This window comes from Geospiza fortis, unplaced genomic scaffold (assembly GCF_000277835.1).
Source record: "Geospiza fortis unplaced genomic scaffold, GeoFor_1.0 scaffold425, whole genome shotgun sequence".
In the NCBI taxonomy this organism is placed as follows: Eukaryota; Metazoa; Chordata; class Aves; order Passeriformes; family Thraupidae; genus Geospiza; species Geospiza fortis.
In genome coordinates, this window is record NW_005054387.1 from 1,817,375 (window position 1) to 1,824,698 (window position 7,324).

The window sequence follows — 7,324 nt, forward strand, 5'->3', positions numbered from 1 at the left end:
TGTTGGTTTATTCCAACCAAAGACATTTCAAAGTGCCTGTAATTGATTTGTACATATTTATAAAAGCAGAATATCCAGAGTAATTCTGAGCAGATGTGCTTGTCCCCTGGCCCTGCCCTGGGACAGCCCCATGTTGGTGTAGATAACTCCAGTGAAAAGGCTCCACAGAGGCAGAGATTTTTGTCTAGCTGCACCTGGGCAGGTGAAGATGCCTTTGCAAGTGTCTCAAACCAACCAAGAGATGTTTGGTTTTTTGCCCAATCTGTACAGTGTGTTTGAACCAAGTATGCACCTTTGATATAATCCTGCATTTCCAAAGCCACCAATCTACAACATGAATTCAATGTGTGTTTGTGTGGCCTAATACTTTATTCCATTTGCTCCTTGCTTGCAAGAAAAGATATCAACGTTTTAGATTTTTTTTTCTCTTTTGGAAGGAAAAAAAATACATATTCACATTTTAATAGTGCTGTATTTAGGGCAAACTTGTGCTTTTATTCATAGTAAAAAAGTTAAGAAGTGAAGTCCCATTTTAAACTGTTACTTACTGAAAAGAACTGTTTGATTATTTTGTTTTGTTTTGGTTTGTTTTTTTTTGGTTTGTTTTTTTGGTATTTCATTTGGCTTGCTGAATGCCAGAGAACCAGTCAGCACAGAGACTATCTGGAAAACTTTTCCACTTGGCCTCCCATCCCCAGCCCTCCAGCCAGGATTGTGTGTCTCTGCTGCAGAGCAGCTGTCTGTAAGCTTTCTTTTTTTTTCTTTTTCTTTCTTTTCTTTCTAGAAAGTGAAACTTAATAAAAAGATGTATTGTGTTAGCAGCCTGCTGGGGCTCTGCACAGCCTTGGGCAAGTGCAAAGAGTGAAAGGAAAAGAGATCCCAGAGTCTGTTCCAGAGCTTCACTCTGGGACTGTGCCTGCAGCCCTGAGGGGCAGCTGCCACTGGCACTGCTGAGCTCTGGCCCATTCAGTTCATTAAATTGCCATTTTGTGCTGTCCACTCAGGGGACAATGGCCACAAAAGTGGGGCTCTTGTGAGGAAGGTCAAAGAAACCACCCAGTGAAACCCCTTCTGTTCTCTGTGTCCATTCTTCAGACAGAGATTTGATTCTGTGCATTTCTCCCTTCTCCATTCTGCCTTTTCCTGGTTTTTCTTCCTGGTTCCTTGAGCAGCCTCCTGAATTTCAGGGGTCAGGCTCTTCCTGCAGACATTTCCACCCCTGCTTTTAAATCTCACTGGTTGCCTTAATTAACTTTTTACTTTTCTCCCAGCTTTCATTCATTCCTTCATTCATTCCTTCATTCCTTCCCACAGGCTTTTTTTCCCTCCTCCTTTTGCTCCAAACTCCACAGAAGAAAAAAAGCCAAGTGAGAATCTCATAGTCTCAGTGATGCTGGCAGAAAATTCCCAGTTTATTCCCTCCAGACACCACTCCTGGTCTGTGTGTGTTGGGACTTCAGTAAGTTCACGAGAGTTAAGGGTGTTTGAGCAGTCACAGTTTTGTTTCCTCCCACAGTTTCAGTTCCCTCAGTGGGATTACCTGACATGTTTTCCTCCAGGGAATGTTAAGGCAAAGCTTTAGAGATGGCCTGGTTTGAAGTTTAGGGATAAAAAGAAGCTCCCAGTTTTCTCCTGATGCTGCTGTGGGCTGCTGCTGCTTCCCTGGGATGAGGCAGGGGAGTGAGACAGGCCAAGAGCTTCTCCTGAGCTGTTCCTAAATCCCACAAATTAATCCTCACTCCAAGAGCTGCCTCTGAGGGTGGCTGGATCTGGGGCCCAAAGGCAGGAATAGATGGATTAGGAGAGAGGAATCCTGGAAATACCCAAAACCACCCAAAATCCTCTGATTTCTCCAGGAAAGCAAAGCCAATCCTTTCTCCTTCAAAAAATTCCAGCTCCAAACATCCCAGCTGGAATTTGGGCTCTTGGGGGAACCATTTGGGAATGAAAGGAACCTCCTTGGCAACTTCTCCCCCACTTTCTGCACCCCCAGGAATATTAAAGATTGTCACCCACAGATGCAAAAGGGAAAACGTTGGAGAGTTTTGGATTTTTGGCCTTAGTTCATCCTTTTGCCCCCTGTATTGCAGCAGGGAGGTGCAGGGTGTCCCAGCAGGCCAAGGGCTGGAATGCTGAGGAATATTGGATTGTTCCCAGGCGATGTACAAAGTTAAATGCAGCCAAACAGAAGAGTTAAAACTTTAATATTAAAGTTCAGATCATATTGATCTTTCCTTTTTTTGTTTTCTTTTTTCTTTTTAACTATGACTTGAATCAGTTTTGATTCTATTTGTACGTGTTTTCTTGTTCTTAGAAAGCTGCCATTTTCTTTTTTTGGTTTTTTTTTTTTGCATTTTCTTTGGCATTACATAGAAAATCTGAGCCTTGGTTTCAACCCTCTGCAGGTGATTGTAGGGTTCGAGATGGCTGTTTTTTGTTTTTTGTTTTGTTTTGTTCTTACATTTCACTTGTCTTGTTGCATGATGGTTAATAGCTGATTTGGAAATGACATTTCTCTCCTGGATTAATTTTTGTGTTTGTAAGATGTGCATATTGCTTTGCAGAATAAAAACTATGAAGTTTATCCTTGCTGTCTTTATTTCTGGTCTCTGCAGAGCTTTCATAAGTCAACCAAAATTACGTGGAGCACAGGAGGAAATCAGGGAAAAACCTGCAGCAAAATGAAATTGAATTTGGGTTGTAAATTCTCTTTTTCCCCCAGCAGTCATCAAAACCTTGCTGCTGGTGATGAATTGCCTGGCAGGGAGAAAATCAATCTGAAGGTAGCAGCCCCTGTTTCTCTTTAACTCCTGGGACTTGTTTGTCTGCTGTCACCAAAATTTGGATTCCTGAGCCTTCCCTGTCCTGGGAGATCCTCAGGAGCTGCACACACACAAAGGATCCATTGTGGGTCCTTTCTCTCAGCTTTTGCCAAATTTCTGGGTGCAGTCTGAGGCCTGACCTTGAGGTGTCTGTGAGCCCTGGCTGGGAGCAGCTCAGTGACCAAAAGAAGGGTTTGGATCTCCTGCAGCCTGTGGCTGAGCTGCCCCTGCCCTCAGAGCCCTGCAGGGGCTCTGCACAGCCCCTGTCCCCTGCTCTGCCTTTTCCTGGGCTGCTGGGACACCTTGGTTTGTGTTTCTGCTTTTTAAAGGTTTTTACAGCTCTGCTGTGACTTTTACTGAGAGCTAAAAACTGAATCACCCCAGCTGCTCCAGCTCTGTCCTGCCCTGCAAGGCTTCCTGGCAGAACCAATATTCTCTTTTATTTACCTCCTGCAGATGTTTCTTTACAGAACTGTTGGGATCTAAGCATAGATTTCCCTGGGCTGCCTTATTTTTAGCTCCTTGTAACAGAATTTGGGCACCTCCATGGAATAAATAGCTATAAGATCCAACCTGTAGTGACAGAAAGAGTAAGGCAAGGCAGAGAGCAGCTTTTTAAAATGTTTGTGTATAGAAAAATGTCACATTTCCGTGTCATTTGTCTATTGAAAGGATCCCTGCTGGTAATATTCCAGCAAGAAGGGGTTTTATAGTGAGGAAGGTGGTAAAATATTCCCTGTGGTCATGGGATAATCACACCAGGGATTTGTTTTGTCAGTGGGGAAAGGACGAGAGCCCAGAAGCAGCTCAGGTGAGGTGAGGGCTGAAAAACAGGGGTGTCCTTGGATTCTGTATGAACAAAATTGTCACCTAGAAGGCACATATGGCTTAAAAAGGTGATTTTTTGGGGGTAAGGGCTCACTGTGGGGCTCAGAGCAATGGATGGACCCCTAAATTTGAGCCTTGCCCTCCTGAAAGCCTGGTTAGCTCAGGAAATGGAGGAAAACAGCTTTAAAATGCACATTTCCGAAAGGAAACCCTCCGTGAGATCCCAGGCAATGCAGGTGACCTGAAAGTGCCTGGAAATGAGGAGAAACCAAACGTGGATCTGGGTCAGGGGAAGAAGCCTGGAATTCCTGCAGGGAAAGGATTGGGATGAGGTAAACTGAGGCAAAATGAGGAATGTCAGTGGGGAAGGGGGAGCTGTGCCCTGAGGGGACTTGGGGGGCTGGAGGGGATCCCTGGGGATGGAGGGGAAAATCCAGAGGGGCTGGAGGGGAATCCCAGGGCAGGAATTGGGGACAGAAGGGCTGGATCCCGTGGGACTGAGGGTATGGAGGGGGAATCCTGGGGTGGGGATTCCTGAGAATGGAGGGGATGGAGGGGGATCTCGGAGCGGGGATTCCTGAGGGATTCGTGAGGGGAATCCCTGAGAATGGAGGGGCTGGAGGGAGATCTCGGAGCGGGGATTCCTGAGGGGAATCCCTGAGAATGGAGGGGGTGGAGGGAGGGGGATCTCGGAGCGGGGATTCCTGAGGGAGATCCCTGAGGATGCAGGGGCTGGAAGGAGATTCTGGAGCGGGGAATCCTGAGGGGAATCCCTGAGGGGGATCCTGGAGGACAAAGCATTCGGAGGGGGTCCGTAATCGGGTGTCCCTGTGAGGGTTTTCCGGTGTCCCCTCCCCGGTGTCCCCTCCCCGGTGTCCCCGCCGGACACCGCTGGGTGGCGGCACCAGCCCGTCCTTTCCCGAGCGGTTCCTTCCGGAGGGGATGGAAAATGGAAAATGCCGGACCCGCCGCGTTTTCCCACCCCGGTTTTCCCCAGGGGTCTCTCGCTCCGGCTGGTGTCTGGGTTTGGCAGAGCCCGGGATTTGTGCACTGATGGCAGGCGTGGGAGTGAAAATTGGGATTTTTCCCGGACATGTCCCAGGGGGAGAGGCCCTCCCGGCTCAGCCGCGGGTTCGGGAGTGCGGCCGTGCTGCTCCTCCCGCACCCCTGCTCCCCACCGTGCCCCCCACAGCCTCCAGGCACAGCAGGAGAGCAAAACACCTCCCTGACAAAACTCCTTGTCCTTTCATCCCCACCTGTATTCCAAATAAACAACAAACCCAGCCCTGGCATTCCGGGGTAGGCCCCGAGCAGCATCCCAGGTCATGGATGAACCCTTAATTATAAATATTCCACACCTGCAGCTGCCTGGGGGAAGTCTGGGAGTGAGGTTGTTTTCCCCAGGTTTTGCTTCCAGGCAAGGAAAGGGAAGAGCAGGAAACTCGTAAGGAATACACTGGGTTTGTGGATCCCTCCTTTGGAAGGCCAGCCTGGTGAGTACAAAGGTCAAAGCAATCAGACAAAACTTTTCCTGCCATCGGTTTAAAGCAGGAATTCCAGAGGATTTGCTTTTCTCTGTTGTGATAACCGTGAAGCTCAGCCCACAGGTCTGATGCTGGCTCTGGCTGCCAAGCACAGGGTCTGCCTTAATTCAGAATTAATATCAGCAGCAATATTGGGGTGGAAAGGTGCTGGTTCAGCCACGATGGTGGCTCAGATCCCTGCCGGCACCAAGAATTCACCGTTTCCTGACCAGAACCCAGCCCCGATGCCCAACTTTGCCCTGAAGGCAATGGGAATTAATCGTTCTTTGGGAGATTTGAGCTTCCCCACCCCTCGCCCTTTATTTACGGCCACAATCCCCGCAATTCCCGGACTCCTCTCCTTCCTCTCTTGGCTTTGGGGGAAGCTGCTGCTCTGGGCGAGCTCCTGCAATTATTTATGCCGCTCCATCGCGCGTGGATAAAATGGTTTGTAGGAATCCTTCCTGCAGGAATGGTTTTTTCAGGAATCCTTGCTGGATGGCGAGAGAGCTCCCAGCAGGGAATGTCCCTGCCAGGGATGCTGTGCCACCGCCAGGGTGACACCATTCCGTGTGCAGAGAGAATGGAGGTGGGCACAGAGGAAATTCCCTCCCTCGGGCATTGCCGGCAGCGATCCGAGGAGCAAACTGAGGGATGAGAGGAGCCGGCATCTCCTCCCAGCCGAGGGACCCTGGGGACAGTGACAGCGGCCGGGAGGGGCCGTGCTGGGGCTCAGGGGCAGCGGGAGGGAGCCCCCGGCGGCCGGGGATTGCTGGGGCTCAGGACACGCTTGGTGTGCCTGGGATCCCTGAACCCCTGGGATGGCTGCCCTGAGAAAGGCTGGATCCTTTGGGGGAAAATTCCCCATGGGTGAGGGTGCAGGATCCTTTGGGAAGCAATTCCCAATGGCTGAAGGTGCAGGATCCTTTGGGAAGAAATTCCACGTAGCTGAGAGCTAAGATCTGAGAAGGATCCTTTGGGAAACAATTCCCCACGGCTGAGAGCCAGGATTGGGCAGATCTGTGGAGCACCCGAGGGCTGAGGGTGCATCAGGCACAGCCTGGGGTGGATGCTCTGCTGCTGCTGCTGCTGCAGCCTCGAGTTGTTTGTGGCACTGCAGCTGCAGATGGAGCGAAACTGGAGCTCGGCTTTGGGGCTGCCCCAAAATGAAGCCCGGGCTCGCGTTCCTGGTGGCAGCCCTGTCCCCGAGGGCTGCTCCCTGCCCTGCCACCTCCCTGAGCTCTCCCGAGTCCTGCTGGAGCTCTGCAGATCTGGGAATATTCCCATCACCAGACCTGAGCTCCCAGGCGGGGGAGCTCTGTCCTTAGGGGGCTGACAGGGATGGGGACAGGCTGGGTGAGGCCCTGTGAGTGGGGTGAGCTGCTGCTTTTGAACAGGATCAGGGTTTGAGATCAAAAACTCACTGAAACCAACATTTCTGGGTGGGTAGAATTGCTCTTTTTGTGGTTTCTACCCTGCTTTGAGCAGTAGGTGTGTGATGCTCTGAGTGCTCTCCACGGTGTGACCCCAGTGGGGTCAGAAGTTTGTGGCTCTTGAAGACAGCACATCTCTGCTATTTTTGGCTGGATTTTCCTGAGAGCAGCTTGCAGATGTTGCTGTTGGGAGCACAGGGCTTCCAGAGCTGGCTGGGACAGCCCAGGAGAGGCAGTGAGTTCCTGCTGGAGAGATTTCTCTGCTGGGGCTGCTTCCTCTGGGGCTTTGAGAAATGCTTCCTCCTTCTCCTCCTTTCTCTTTCTTTCTTTCTCCTTCTTTCTCCTTCTTTCTCCTTCTTTCTCCTTCTTTCTCCTTCCCTCTCCTTCCCTCTCCTTCCTTCTCCTTCTTTCTCCTTCCTTCTCCTTCTCCTTCCTTCCTTCTCCTTCCTTCTCCTTCTTTCTCCTTCCTTCCTTCTTCTTCCTTCTCTCCTCCCCCTCCTCCTCCTCCCAGCCTTGCTGGCAATTTTGCCATGGATTGCAAATCCAGATGTGACCTTGCTGCCAAGAGATTTTTGGGAATCCTCCCTCCCTGCTGCTCTCCCTGCAGGGGGAGGCTGCTCTGGGCCTCCTTCTGCTCATTTCCCCAAAATCAGCCACTTCCAGCCTCCAGCCTGGGGCGTTTCAGCTGCTGCACAGAGCTGCCAGGAAAGCTGCAGCA